The sequence below is a fragment of the Apteryx mantelli genome, chromosome 8 (genome assembly GCF_036417845.1).
Source record: "Apteryx mantelli isolate bAptMan1 chromosome 8, bAptMan1.hap1, whole genome shotgun sequence".
Classification (NCBI taxonomy): Eukaryota; Metazoa; Chordata; class Aves; order Apterygiformes; family Apterygidae; genus Apteryx; species Apteryx mantelli.
The window spans coordinates 38653412-38668883 of record NC_089985.1 but is presented as its reverse complement, the minus strand read 5'-3'; the positions used below and the strand labels follow the sequence as shown (position 1 = coordinate 38668883).

The 15472-nt window shown below is 41.7% G+C and overlaps 1 protein-coding gene across 1 annotated transcript in view; it reads right to left on the bottom strand.

Annotated features, from left to right (window-relative positions):
• Positions 1–15472, bottom strand: part of FGGY (FGGY carbohydrate kinase domain containing) — a 312847-nt gene that overhangs the window by 252008 nt on the left and 45367 nt on the right. The window contains exon 4 of the mRNA XM_067301318.1: positions 936–1000. The gene's annotated coding sequence lies outside the window, so the exon portion shown is untranslated. The remainder of the gene's footprint in view (positions 1–935; positions 1001–15472) is intronic.

Genomic DNA, 15472 nt, shown 5'->3' with positions numbered 1-15472 from the left:
TTAGAAGTGATGGGCCATGAAAGTCAACAGGCTCATACTTATTCCCTGAGTAAAGACACAGACAAGTATCTGGCCAGTGTTCATTTTTCACATTAATTTGGTAGAAATAATCCCACAATGCAATTCTGCCACTTCCTTTCTGTAGGAATCTCCGCAAGTAGGTTAGCATACTGTGGCTTTCAGAAAGCTGACACACAGGAGGTATGAGCAGAGAGGAAGTAAATTAACTTCAGGGTTTGATTCAGCACTGGAGAAAAGCTCTTTTAGCAGTACTCAGTCACCCACAATAACAGGAGAAGGTACAGTCCCTCCTCTAGTCCGGCCACACTACCCGACAAGGAAAATTCTGCATAAGTTAGGAATACAGACACGGAGTCAAAGAAATAGGAGCTTCGTTTATCACCTCAGTATGAGTCCCTGTAGCAGTCCTGTAACAGCTGTCATTATTTGTGACAGGCAAAGTAAAGGAATAGATGGAGAAACAAAGCCCTTCATGCGAGGTAACACTTCCCCCACCGTTAAACAACCACCTTTTTTTGTAACCATATGTACATGGGTCATGTGGGGCTTTCCTTCCCTTGAAGTTTGGGTTTCCTGAGAGGAAGAAGGGCTGAAATACAGGAACAAGTGGCTGCACGCCATTTCCAGCAGCGTAGCAGATCTTCCTTATTGACAAAGGTTTAGGAACCACATCTGAATCTCCAGACTTCCTGGAGATGGGAAGGAGATGGGTGGAGATGGTGAAGAGGCGGTTCTGCCCATTTAAAGGCCATGCAAGCATAGCAATACTGCTCCCAGCACCCCTAAATCTACCCTAAAAGGTAGGTTGGGATATAAGTAGGAATTACAAGGAGAACTTTAAACTATTAAAATGGGTTGGACTGGCACCAAACTTCTGCTTAAAAAGCTGCTTATAATAAACAAGAATTACTTACAGTATCACTGCAAGATCATCAGAGGACTCAGAGATCCAAGAGTAGCTGGTTCATCTGGTTAAGACCTGGAAATAGTGTCACATATCAGCAAACAACACCAAGCCATATTTTTTATGAGGCTGTCAGAACAGGAGGAAATGTTCAAAATCAGATTGCTGGGCCACACTGTGACCTAATCCTGGCCAACAGAAGAAAATCCACCCTGATCACTTGCTCATCACTGATAAAGGCGGAAAAATTCAATTCACTAGATAAGAATGTTAAGTTTGTCTGGGTTGTATTACAGATCACTTTTAAGCCTTTAAAAGGGTTAATGGGATCCTAGTGATAATAAATACAGCATGCAGCTGTGTAGGTGCTAGGGAGACGAATATAGGTTGATTTTTACAAACTTAACCTATGCAGGGTGAGTCATAATTTGCACCTTGCGTCATTCAATAAATTGGTCTTTTGAAAGTCAACCCACTGTGAATGGGCTGCTAGCTCTCAAAAAGCAAGAACACTGCTGTCCTGCCTACAGGCTGCCGAGTAGTAGGCATCAAAAAGCTATTCTCCCTAGGTTATAATGTGATGGCAATAATGGGATCCAAACAACTAGATGCTTGTGGGTTGCTGCATCTCTCTTAAAAGGTCAAAAGGTTTTGACTGAAGCAAATGCTTTTATATTGTGAAAGATTCATTCCTAATCATAAATGTGTGTTACTGTCATTCTACTGCTGCTGTGCCTTGTAACATTGTTTCTTGACTCAATTATGCCTAACATCAACTTTTTAATTAATACTTTCATTAGGAAAACCTTGAAGATATAGCTAAATAACATTTGCTTTTGTGCATTTCAACTGTAAGCTTCTGTGTGAAGGAAATCTCTCTATTTTGCAGTCACCCAGGGGGAAAAGAAGCAAGTAGAGAGGAGGTCTACATGTTCACAGGGATCTCTGCACTGAGGAGATGGAATAATCATCTTTTGTTGAGTACAAAAATAAAGGAAAACAAAGTAAACAATACCCTTTTGTTCTGCTTAAGAAAGGCAGGGCTTTAATAGTCTTTAAACGAGATAGAAAATTTCCATCCAAATGGAACCATGGAGTAGGTAGACACATTACAACGTTTTGGAGTTCAGTGATTAAATTTAATACTGTGCCAAACAGTGATTAGTTGATGAAGGGCATTCATAAATGGAGTAGAAACAAGGGAAGTGTGGATCCCTCCAGTATAACACTGGGCCTCCGGTACAGTTTGGTGTTCAGCTTTGTACTTTTAATAACAGGGTCAAATGAAAAAAAAGTTTAATTTGATTCATTTCCCTAAGGAAACTCAATGGAATTCTAAACACAGGCTGACTGGTACATATTACTAATACTTCAGTATTCAGGGTCAGATCCAAGAAAAGGACTTAGGTACCTATTGAAGCAGAGCAACTTACCCCTTTCTTTAGCATTTTTCCAGCTCACTGACTCACTCCCCTGCTTAGAATATTGCTTCATGTGAATCCCATTACTAGGTACCGAATTTTCCCAATTCGCTGTACAGGCAAAGTAGCATCCTAATTCAGGTTTCTGAATTCCAGCCTCAGAGCTTGGTGCCTATGTCCTTTATGGATCTTTGCCTTAGTGCACTAAAGTCCCCTGTTGAGCCCAGTGCGGCACATGTAGCTTAACTGCCTTTTGCAAGGCTACTTGGGGAACCTGCGCCAAAGGAAGACGCAGAATTTTAAAGTTCCTAATTCTCACTCCCATGCTTCTAGGAGCCAACCCCAGGGCTTGACCCAACAACTAGTTGAAAAAAGGAATTCTTACTGAAACCACTTCACAAAACAGTAGTAGGAGTTGACCAAGGTTAATCACTACTCTGACATTAAAGGAAGTCAGCTGAGGTCCCAAATGCATTTAGCTACAGTCTCACACTAAGCTCAACCTTTTCAGTGATCCTATCCAGTCTACCTGAACAGCTGTAGAACCAGTTATGCCCATTAGTCGCCTACCAGACATGGACCCAGTTCTGTCTCAGGATGCAGTGTCCATTTTTCTTAACACTGTACATACATGAGTAATGATGCAGGAGAGTAAGAGCATAAATCCTTTTCAGCTTAGCTGTGCTCTGTCCTAACCCCATCCAATCCAGGCAGCAAGCACGTGGTGTGCAGAAAGGTCAGCAGCAGCACCTGAGCCCCCAGCATACAGATGGGTCAGGTCTATTTCAGCAAATTGTCACTGGTTTTGCAGAGAAGAACAAGCGAGATCTTGTAGATTCATAAAACAAAGTTACCCCAAGAACTCTTAGAAGTGACATTTGAATGAAATAAATCTTTCATTTCAATTTTGCTAAATGAACTGCTACAGCCCCATCACAGTCACACCTACTGCTCAGTATGTCCCAGTACAGAAAGCTGATCACCTTCAGTATCTGAAGTCTCACACACCAAAAATATAAGCAAAATTAAATAGAGATATCTCTACAGTAGAAGACATAACTCCTCTATATCCAGTCCTTCCCTGCTTCCTTTTCTTTCAGCATCTATTCCTGCAGCCCAAGAAAAGGCCATCATCATTTTACTTTGAAGGAAGACCTCTTGCTTTAAACCCGTTTTGGACTGGATTCTACTCTTAGCTGCATTAGTGTAAATCTGCTGTCTTTTCATTGACTTTCTCCAACTGCTTTCTGGTGCAAGCAAGATCAGAACCTTATTTTGGTGATTATTTAAATTTACAGGGTTATGCTAATGGTCAATATTGGTCCAGGCCATACATTTTGGTAAAATCTCTTCTATTTACGTGGAAGAGAATTCAGAGTTAAGAATGATCATAAGAGCAGCATGATTGTTAAAACTCTTAGCTTGTAGATAATGTCTCAGGCACCTTGCTTAAAATTCTAACCCACCCATTAATTAACAATAATTAATCATCAAGCATGTTATGTGTGCTCAGTTAGTTGCAGTTATCATTATGAGAAAACAAAACAAAACAAGTCTAGAAAAAACCATCTCAGAGTCTCTATTTAACACTTCAAATGAATCATTGTGTAGGTTCTTATCAGCATCCTCCATCACAGATAACTTCCCTGACTGCCAAAGGGCCTGGGAGCTTTTGTCCTCACTGGGGAAAGCAGGTGATTTGTACCTTAGAAAAATTTCAGACTTATTCTTTACATATGATTTGAGCTCCAAGCGGTGGTAAGAGGGAAGTCCTGGAGGCTTTCTCCACAGTGATCTGAATGCCAAGAAATGGGGCAGTTTACTGGAATAGCAACAGCTTTTAATGTCTTTGAACTGACAGTTTAACTAAAAAGGTACAATATTTTATATTCAGTGAAGCTGGGCTAGACCTTTGGGCAAGGAGTCTGTCTGCTTACCAAGGGTGGGGTAGGTATTTTCTACCTATATAATGACTTCCTACTGCAAGTGGGTCAGGTAATTCAAATAACTAGCCAGAACTGCCCTTGGTCAAGTCTGGTAGAAGTCTAGCCTGTAAGTAAATACATCCCTCTGGTACAGAGTGCACATCCTCTGTCATGTGATGTCTCAGCCATTTCCTGGTACTGCCACTCCAACAAATACTTCACTTTATCTCCCTCTGATTGTAACAATCGGCAGTTTCACCACTGAGGTTGCTGCTGCTGCATTTTCTAGTGTCAATGGCCTGCTGTGAACTGGAAAAACACCTACTGAGAAAACCAGTCAAGCTTTTGAATGCTACCAAGGGCTCCTTCTTTCTCTGCATTTGCTGTAGCACACTGTGCAGTCATCTAGTTTATCAGTTGTCCTTGTCCAGTTCCAAACTAAATGTCTCAGAATCCAGCCTGCACAAATAATCAAATTTTAAACAAAAACTACAACAAAACATCAGTTTGCTAACACTTGAAGTGGGGTAAAAGGCACTGTGTGTGCGTGGTGGGGTGGCACAGTCCCAAACTCAGCAAGACGTCAGAGATGCTGCCTTGCACAACGGTAAGAAATAGCTGACGAATGACTCCCAGCTCATACCCAGCTCCTGCAGGCACCATGAATGAAGCAGGCTGCCCTGTCTGGTGGCAAATCTTGCTTTTGTGCAAAGCAGCACCGCCCAAACCAGCCTGTCAAAAAGCACCTGAGAGAACTACTGGAAAGGAAGCCGCAGTTATTGAAAAGATCCTGCAAGTATTCAGAATGCAGCTGTTTGCCAAAAACATAGTGGTATGGCTTTGTTCACTGTAAACATTTTGGGCGATGCTGCTCATATTGTCCCAGTTCACTAAATTGTCTAGCTCTGAAAGAGAGCGGAAATTTTGACAAGCTTTGCAATGAGTAACAACTCTTGCTAAGAAAGTCAAAATTATTCCGGCAGACTACAGTTGAACCACAAAATGAGAGGTCCCGAGGAGCAAGGAGATCCTACAGATACAAGTCAGCATGGCCAAAAGGTGTCACCATGTTTCATACCTCAGCCCTTTACTGGAAACCAAATCAGCATAACAAAAAGATATTCGTAGACTCCAGTGGGCTCTGAATTAGACTGATACTGTGTGGGGAACAGCTTGATGAATCCTGACAGTTTAGATTCACCCTTTTAAAACTAAATTTCTGAAAAAGAATAGGTTATTTCATACATCAACTGACGTGTTCGCATAAAAAGTGTTTGCTGTCTTCTTTCATAACAAACATACCCCTGTAAAGAACAAATGACTGCCAATATTATTCCTAAATGTATTTGAAAATTCATACCTCAGCTGTGTCACTTAAAAGTACTGTTTTGATCTTCACAAGGTTATCCCAGTTGCCTTGACCCGTAAAACTAACCACAAACACAATACTGAATGAGTCAGAATACAAAGCTGACTCTAAAAGAAGGGATAAATGCCTCGTGAGAGCAGGGCATACAGGAGGCACGAAGCAAAGTTAAAAGTGCAGCAGTATGTGGTTAACAGCTGAATGAACAGGGGCTGGGATAAATAGAGAACGCTTTCCTGTAAAAATTTCCATTTCAAGCTTCTTCACCTCCCAACAAGGCAAACAACTTTTGTAGGTTCTGAAACATCTGCATGGACAAACAAAGGTCTGAGCTGGAAAGTCGTGATCTCCAGGATGCAACCTCTGAGCAGGAAGGTGGTCCACGTGCTTCAGAACTTCTGTTGGAAGGCTCTGAAAAGAGTTTCCAACAGGCTAATACAAAAAGTCCATTCAAATGTGCTCCATAAAATGCCCCTGAAGAAAGATTGTTAGGAGGAGGCTCAGCTTAGTTCTGTTCTCTTCTGTTTAGCTCAGGTGTTGTTTTTTCACACACAGGAACACATGCGCAGAATTAATATACCATACAATGTCTCACTAAAGTCATCAAATGGTGGTTATAACTTTATCCAAGATCAACAAGGTCTTTTTCCACAAGCAATCCTTTGTGTTTGGGAAGCCTTTGCCCTGAATTTTACTGTCTTCCAATCAACTAGCAGGTGTTCTGCACTCAAACTGGAGCTGTTTAAGGGCAACATGTGTAACAACTTCCCAAGCTGGCAAGCAACGCTAAATAGGAGTTAGGCACCGGAGTGGGTAAATTTTGTTCAGACAAAACAGAAACACTCTCAACAGGAAAAGAAAGGGGGGAAAAAAAGAGGGAAAATTATAGCTTTCTTAGTTTCGGTTTAGTTTTCTCTTTTACGTATTGGCATAATAACCCTCAAAGAAGAGAATGAGGCTGCCAAATCTAGGCATTTTGGTAATCCAACATTATACAGTGGTTGTTCTTAAAACTTTCCAATTTTGTTTCGGTCAACAACATAATGTGCTGATTGTATATGTGATATTCTCTCCACTTTCGCAGGGCATGGATAGCCGTATACTGCTAATATTGAAAGCATGTTATTTAGGGCTATTTGACTTTTTTTTTTCCCCTGGAGAAAGCACTTTGGGGTAGGAAAAAAAAAGTGAAAAAGCTTGATGCCAGATGTGTCATTTTTCAATTTAAAGCCACACCAGGATTTTATAAGCCATACTACTGCTCATTTGTGCACCATTCCCATATCATATTTTTAAAGTCTGTTTCTAGGATCAGTGCATTGTATGGCATAAAATGTGTTGTTTCTCACTGAGTTAAGAGCTCTTTACAGATGCGGCCTTATGCCCTGAGACAGGCAAAACCGTGCCCCCAGTTTATGTGATCTAATGTCACCCATGAAAGGCTTCCAACATCTTAAAGAATTCGTGCGAACCAGAGGAGACTGCTGCCATGCTTTGCTACTGTTGAAGGGCTTAAAAAAGACTTCAGGCAAACTTAGAGGATGTGTGAAAGGTGTCAGTGCCCTGAAGTTCGTGTAGATGAGGAAAGACAGAGGAAAAAAAGAAGCTTCTTTTGGCCTCTCTTCAGGAAGTCTGGAAGAACAGAAAGGTCTTCATCAGAACACCTGGCTTAAGGTGCATCTGCTTCATGCGCACAAACAAGCTCTGTGCGTTCACTGAAAAATATGGCCTTGCCAAGGGCCTGTGCCAAACTGTGCTGTTCTACACATACATGCTCTGGCAGAGCAAAAGCGGCCATGAAACACTGTTGGAGGGGACCTCCTGCCAATTCCCACCGAGGGAAGGGAAAGCACCAACCTTGCCTGCCTGCCCCTTTTTCTTCATTACAACCCTTTCCAAAACTGGTGCAGAATCTAAGCAATCCCGACTCAAGCAGCTGCGTGTATGGGAGGATATCAAAGGCAGACAAAAAATGCCTCGAAGCCTGCTCTATACCTCTAGTAACTCAGCTGTTAAGTTGCAAGGAGCAATACAGCGCTTTCTCTTAGTCTACCAAAGAGTGAGCAATAGTCTCCCATCACAACCTCATCAAAGTCCCTCCATTCACAGAAGGAGAGGGCATGGGGTGACACATACTCTAGAAAGTAAGTCTAGTTCAAAACTGGTGTGTTACCATAGGATGGCCTATGCAAGTAGCACTGCTGGCAAATATGTGAGCCCTCACGATCTCTTGGATGTACAAAGTAATACCAGCTTGCCGAGATGCTGTAATATTACTCAAGAGTGAAATACATCCCTGCTTAAGTGCTAAGTTTCCAGGCAATGATGGAATTATACTCTTAAGCAGACTATGACATTACTGTAAGTGCCATCTTTTTTGCTACTATAATGTTTCAGTCTGCGTAAGAACAAAACTCTTATCTCTTCTGTGTTCTCTTCTTCCCTATGCCTATACGGAAGAACTGGCACTCCGTCTCTTCTATATTTGATCATAACTGTTGATATTTATGGGGCATGTGGATACATGTGCAGCAGAGACAAAACAGATGTTCATAGGCACTTCTGGCTCTGAAACAAGAAAGGTTGTGTCGCAAGGAGCATGTCAAACCCATGAATAGTACCTATGGTGTTATAATAAGAAAAAGGAAAAGTATTTATACTCTGGAGTCTCAAAAGATGTTATACCAGGCCTGATAACATTCACAAGGGAACAGCCACACCAGTGAGAGCTACTAGAGCTCCAGACACTATCCAAAGTGGCAAGTGGGCCACAGCACCACAGATTCAGCTGGAAGATGGACAGTATCCTCCCACATACAGTGAGACATTTAAAAATATATGGAGATCTCTCCATTTGAAATCTCTCTGCTTGCACCAAAAAAAAGCATCTCTTGTGCACAACAGCCTAATGGTTAGAATTAGATAAGCACAGCAGACAGCAGCTCACATTGTTCGAAGCCTGGACAGGCCTCCTAGGCAGCACCAGGGGTCAGCAGGTGCAGAGACTTGGGCTTTAAAGGCTCTGAGTCAGTATCAGTTGTGCAACAGGTTATCAGCGTGGGTTGCTTCCGTACATGGTCATGACCTGTAAGAGTGGAAAAACTTGTTTTGTAGTAGTAGAGGGATTTTCCTGAACTAGGTTAAATAATATTTGTTCAACAAAAGCCTGAAGTTGCTGGAGCTGCTCTGGATTGACCTTAGCATAGCCAAGATCTGATCTTTAATCTTCCTTCATCTACCACAATGCAGAAATCAGTGAGTATTCATTTTTGTGTTCATTCGAGGTTCACAGCAGAAACTCAGAACTGGTTTTCTGGAACCCTTGATCCTTCAGAAAGAGAAATCTGAACAATTTCTCAAACCACAGGAAACTTAAAAATAGCACTTGTTCCAGCACAGTTACACATTGTTGTTCTTGAAATCTGGGTTAGAAAATACTTACAGAGTCTCTGAGAGAGAGGCCTGAAGCAAAGTGTCTCTGCTGCTGTATTCCTTTCTTTAAACAATTAACTGTGAGCAGAGGAACTGCTGAAGCCAGTTTTGCTATGGATTTTTTCCTTGAGACTAATTCCCACATGGATGCTCCAGTGCCTAACATGCGTTTCACCCCTACTGCAATCATTCCCTGGGGAGAGGGGGAGGAACAGCAGTGGGAGACACAAATTGGGCCTCTGTGCTGTATTTGACTTCCTATGTTCACAAAACACGTAGGATTTTATTTCCAAGACTCTGCCCTTCTAATTGGATTGAAACTGGAGAACAGGTTGAAAAGTTATCGGGGGAGACATTCAGCTGTTTTAGCGAATGCTCCCTCTGCCACTCATGCTTTATCACTGACGGGAGACAGGAGCTAGTGACAGAGTTTTGCAGTGCTCCACCAGAGTCCTCAATAAAGTGCAATTTTGAAGGATTATTTTCAGGAAAGTAGAATGCCGTCCTCACCTGGCACAAATCAGCAACTCTCCACTAAAGGCAGCAATGTGATGTTTATTTACCCTGCTCCCTCCGATTTCAGGTGGGCTAACAATATTATTTCCCCACAAGGAGGAGGACTCAGGTAGACTAACCAAAAGTCAATTAATAGCTCCAGATTTAGACTCAAATGGATACACTACCAAGGAATGCTGCTCCCTGCTAAATATGCCTGCCACTGTTTTATTAGCCCACAGAGCAACTGCAGCTGCCTCCTTTCTCCCTACCTGAGCACACTTGCATTAAGGACCTTCTTCGCCAGCAAAATTAAAGACATTACGTGTTCCGATGGCCAGAGTTTGGTATAGTCTCATAAAACAATGAAAGAGGAGCAAGAGATGGGTGAACTTAATCCAGTTTAGGGATGTATATTTAATATGCGTTTTCCTATTTTAAGTAGTCTCTCCATACTATTGACTTCTTCTCTTGCTCCCCCCCTTTCTTCTTTTTTACATTTGAGCTGCAATATTTCAACAGCTGAGAGGATAACCTTTCACTGCAAAGATGCTTAACAATTATCATCTGCTCATGAAAGAGCCTACAGCATAAGAATTGACCATTTCCTCATAACTTTTTAAGTACAGACTATTAAGAAAGGCCTGTAAATGTCTGGACAGCATCTACAAAGAGTGGAGAGGTTACGATTTGCAAATGATGTTTCTTTTCCACTGTAGGTGGATCAGTATGCACTTGGGAGTAAAGCTGCTATCTTTTGGGAATGTTTCCAGGTAACTCCATTCTAACCACATTTGCTTTGCTTGGTTGTGCTTCAGGAACTGAAACTAGCTTGGCTCCAGCATTAAATAACTGAGCAGGAAATAGCAGAAGGTTTACCATATACAGACTGAGCAGGGGTGGAGCAATATATTGAACTAAAAATACTGCAAAGACTGGTGTTGGGAGACTCAGATTGGCCCCATTTTAATTAGGAGATACACAAGCTCCCAAAGCTGGTGATTAAGTTATCTTCATTGAAAACACATTCACATACTCAAACATCACCTTGCTTCAAGAAGTGAAGAATGAAGATATAAAAGCATGATGCCCAAAAAGGAAGATCTATTAAAAAAATGCCTTCTACACTTTGCTACTTTGTCTCCATGCCCTTTAGCAGCTGGGGTGCCACCCCCCCCCACAAGTGATGGGGTTAAGGTGAAATCTTTAACTGACCCTCAAAACGTTCTGTAATAATGCTAACCTGATAGGAAGTTTAATCAAGTGAGGGGGTGGTGGCTGTCTCAGTTATGATTACTGTTTTGAAACTAAGGGAAAGATAAGGATAACCTCAACCACACAGATGAAAAGAGGCAAGTAAAATACAATGTTGCAAATAAAACATAAAATTTGAGGAAATTTTGGCAAGGGAGTAGCTGCAAACCAAGTCCCAGACCATTAGCAGGAGAGAATTAAATACCAAAATTAATATTCTTAGAGTCAAGACTTCAAATCCTTCAAAAACTATTACTCAAACTTTTAATTAACTTGTAAAGACTAAATAAAAGCAGCTCAGAGTTTGCACCCTTCGTTGCCTCCGATCCACACTAAAGTTGTATCACTAGAGCCAGTGAATCAATGGAAAACAAGCAGAAATGAAATCCAGTCCCAGACTCGGGTAACGAACTCTGGGTTTGACCATATGTTATTCTTTGAACAATAAATATTTTACTGTCTCCTAATCACATTCTGGAAGAATGAATCCTACTCCAGATCTTAAGTGGACTGCAAAAATAAAACCTAGACAGCTCATTTATTGATACTGTGGAATATCCAAACAAGTAATTTTATTGCTATTAAGCAAAATATAACAGCTGGAAAAATAAACCTTGAGCTGTCATTGAGAGTTCAGATACAGAGAAAGAAAGTGAAATGGTTGAAACAAACAGAAAAAGCAGATCCCAAGAAACACTGAGAGTGGGGTGGGTGAGCCCCAGCCCTTCCGATTACGGGCAGATCAATGCGGCTGTTTGGTTTGGTGGATGGAGAGATAAGAAGCCAGGTGGGAAAGTGCCCCATGAAAGTAAAGGTACATTGTATCTAATCCCCTAGGCAGAAAACTGTGGGAAAAAGTGCTGTTGGCAAAGTACACCAGGCATGCAAGCCTGCTACACTCTGCTTGCTGAACTTCAGAGGAAAACAGGAGCACCGATGTTAATATTGACACAGGGGTCTCCCTAGCCTGGAAAAAAAAGGGAAAGAAAACAGTGGATATCCAAGAAAGTTACTCCTATCATTATAAGTCTTTCCAGCTCTATTTAAAGACAGAGAAGGAGCCAACAGGAGAAGCTGCGTTTTGCAGCTCTGCATAAACACCCGCAGATAAGGGTGGTACCAGGTGTCAGCTAGCCCTGCAAAGTCACTGAAATGTCAAGGATTGTTTTTCCTCTACTCCCTTTCTCTTTCCTCTGACTGGGAACTGCCAATGTTTATTTAAAAGATATCCCTTGTATTTGGCAAGAATGCCAGCAGGGCAGACATTAATGGATTATTATTTGGAGCTGGAAGCCTGCCAAGGTGATAAGGATAGCCTGCCTACCCAAAGGCCCCAAGCCATGCCATTAACAGTGGGAGTTCGAAATGAAATCGTCCTGCCAGATGCTTTGCTATAGTGAGTTCAGCAGAGACTTTAAAAATGAGCTGCCTCCAATTTATATTTATCTGACCTATAAAAATAATTAAATAAGTAAAGAGACAGACACAGGCCAGAATGGGGGAACTGATCCATCTGTAAGACCCAAGTCTGATTCTTCTGTTTTTCAGCAGCGCAAAGAATTCACTCAAATTCACCGTGAAGTCCCTATGAATGTTTCCGTTCACTTCTCTGCCCTTGAACCAGATCTCAACCTGGAAGCCCTGAACTCGACAGCTAAAAGCAGCACAAGTGAGAGACCTCATTGTGCTGCGGCAGCTTCAACAGCAAAACGACGGTGAAAACATACCTCGGTTTTAACGCTGCTCCGAAGAGGAAGAGCATGTCTTTGTTAGCTATCCCCATAAAGAAATGGTTAATGCCAGCACCCCCTGAGAAGGCAAGCCTGAAGGAATGTGATATTTTGTGTCTGAGATATATTTAGATTAACATTGTTTACTATTAATCTTCTTCTCTGCAAAGCTCCTTCTCTCCCAACAAACAAAAAATGACCAGTATCACTCCACCCTTTATATCACATGTTTTTTGGGAGATGACCTTTTCCGTGGCCCATCAGACAACATGCACTATAATTAAGGTGCTTTTAATACAATTTAGTAAAAGCAGGAGCTGGGGCGCAGTAGCATTTACTGCTGTGATTGAAAGCCTTAAAGGTTATGTGGAATTTACCAAGTAGTAATTTTATCTGTTTGGAGCTGGCAAAAAAAAAGGATCTTTGTGCTCATTTGAGAAGCTGGTCTGCCACTAATGAAGCTGAAGTAAATAGAGCTGCTATCCTGCTTCTCATGAATGCATGCAATGAAGTACTACCCCAGACAGGTGTTTGCTCTTAAAAGAAAACACGTATAAAGATTTAGTAATTTTTTTCTTTGGCTTTCTTTTTCTCACCTGCGATATGCCTAAAATAGACCCATAGGTTCCCGTTCTGTTACCTCAGGGAGAGTACACAGCCAGCCTTTGCTGGTGACTTCTGCTACCTCTAACATGGACCATTCTAAAGACCAGCTCAGAACATGACGACCCTCATGTAGAGCAGTCAGTCGAATTCACACCAAAGGACGACGGCTAATACTTCCAAAGGGAAGTATTAGCACTGAAGTGCCTAAATAAAAATACATTTCTTTACTTACTTATGCCACTTCATTGTATCTTTGTGCAACTCCTCCTGAGGTTTTTAAGCAAAGCAGGATTATTCTCTGAAACAGGACTTCACAAGCAGAACAAAATTCAGACATCTGGAGTTGTAGAGCCATCCTTGGTATCAAGTCAGTCATATGAAAAGTGTTGAGTTTACAAGTCAGAAGAGAATTAATTTAACAGCAAACCTAGGATCTGGACGTCAGCCTGCATGTTGTCTGCTTTTTATACTACACCAGTACTGCAGACATTCAAGTACTCAGCCTGTAGCTAAGGTAGCAAAGGATAGCTGATTCTGAACAGTTCTGTCCTTTTCCCACCAACCGTCTAAAAGAAGGATAAGGAGGGGAAAAAAGGCTTTTTTTCTCCTGATATTCCTTTGTGCAGCTTCTTGATGGGAAGATATACTTTTAGGTGAGGTTAAACAAACAATTTATTTTTGATGGACATACCAAGAATTAACAAAAAAAAAATTGAATGTATTCTATTTTTTGAAAATAGTTTACATTTTTAGATTAATGCCTAAGCTGGAATGCATAATTTAACAAACTTTGTATTCCATATTCCTCATGGAGAATCTTCACAACAGGAAGCTGATAATTGCTGAAGCAGTGTTGAACACTACTGAGTTGTCAAAGGTGAAGTTATTAAATTCCTGGACATAACTTTATATTAGCATCAATTCCTGTGGTGATTATTTAATATGGAGGTTGTTCAGTCTCCAAGTCCCTTGGTCTCACAGTCACGAATTACTGGAGCTTAAGTAAGTCATCCATAAACGTAGTGTATGGGGTCTCCAGCCTGCAGTGGCACCGTCAAAAGAGTTCCTAAGCCCCAAGAGACATGGAGCACTGCTGCAAAGGAGGACAAACTTGGCCCTGGAAAACCCACTTACTGTTTCCTTATCGTTCACTAGGAAACACAGGTTGTGTTTCTCAGCAGCAGTTTTACCATTACAAACAGCAATCTGATTCCATGCTATCACAGCTTATTCCTAGCACTAGGAGTGGGTGCACTGAGGAAGGACAGATGGAGGCTGTGCCACAGTCAACATTCACTCGGGTGTCTCTCCTCACCCACTCCCCTGCCTTCTCATTCCTGACTGCGCTGGGACTGCTCTGACCCCACCCCATACGCTCTCTTCCATACTGTCTCCTTAGTTGTTTTTCAAGAGCTTTCTTGCTGCCCACATGTGTACCCTCCTCCTCTTGGATGCTGTGTTTTCTGCAGAAGCAACAGATTGCTGTGATGTTGTCCTTTTGATCTAATGAGAAAAACTCCTACAACAATCATGTGCATGTGTTTCTCTTCGTGCTGTTTAGCAATGGAGCTTGGAGGCACACATCTCTCTCAGGATCCTTCTTTTTCTGTAGGTCCTATCCTTACTGCCACTGGCTTCTCAGTTTATTAAGTTTTTCTCCCTCGCCACCCCACGCCTGCATTTGTTTCCTTTTGCGCTCAGTATGAAGCCATCAAAGCCCCCATATTTTACCTGCCCTCTCCCCGTGGACTGCTGCTACTATTTTCCAAGGCGAAACCTCTCACGCACAGCAAGTGTAGAAATGATCTCGATCCCACTATCTATAACCCGATGCTTAGAGCTCACTAAGTTCTTAGACAGTGCACATTTATCCATGGCTTGAGCATAACAAAGGGCTCTTTGAAGTCGGTCAGAAAAGTCTAGCTGACTTCAGAAGGAGCAGACGAGGTCCAAGGTCACTGCCAAAACATAGTACAACACTTGTCCATTTTTTCTGCTATCCCACCTCTCATAATAGCTCACGGAGACAACAGGATCTCTTCATGGTTCAGCTTTACATGGATATCAGGTTTCTTTCTCATTTTTGCTGGTGATCGTTTTATGCCTCAAACATGGACTCAAAGATAGATTTTAAAACTGCTGATGATCGCTACTTCTACTGCCACAGCCTGTTCTAAGATCTCAGGAAACTGTATTCTTACACAAATAAATTTAGCATTTCAAATCATCCTGGGAAGATAAAAAATAGTTGCACATATCTTGCTACGGACAGTGAGATAGTTACAGATCTGCCAAAAGACAAACCTGAACATTTGATG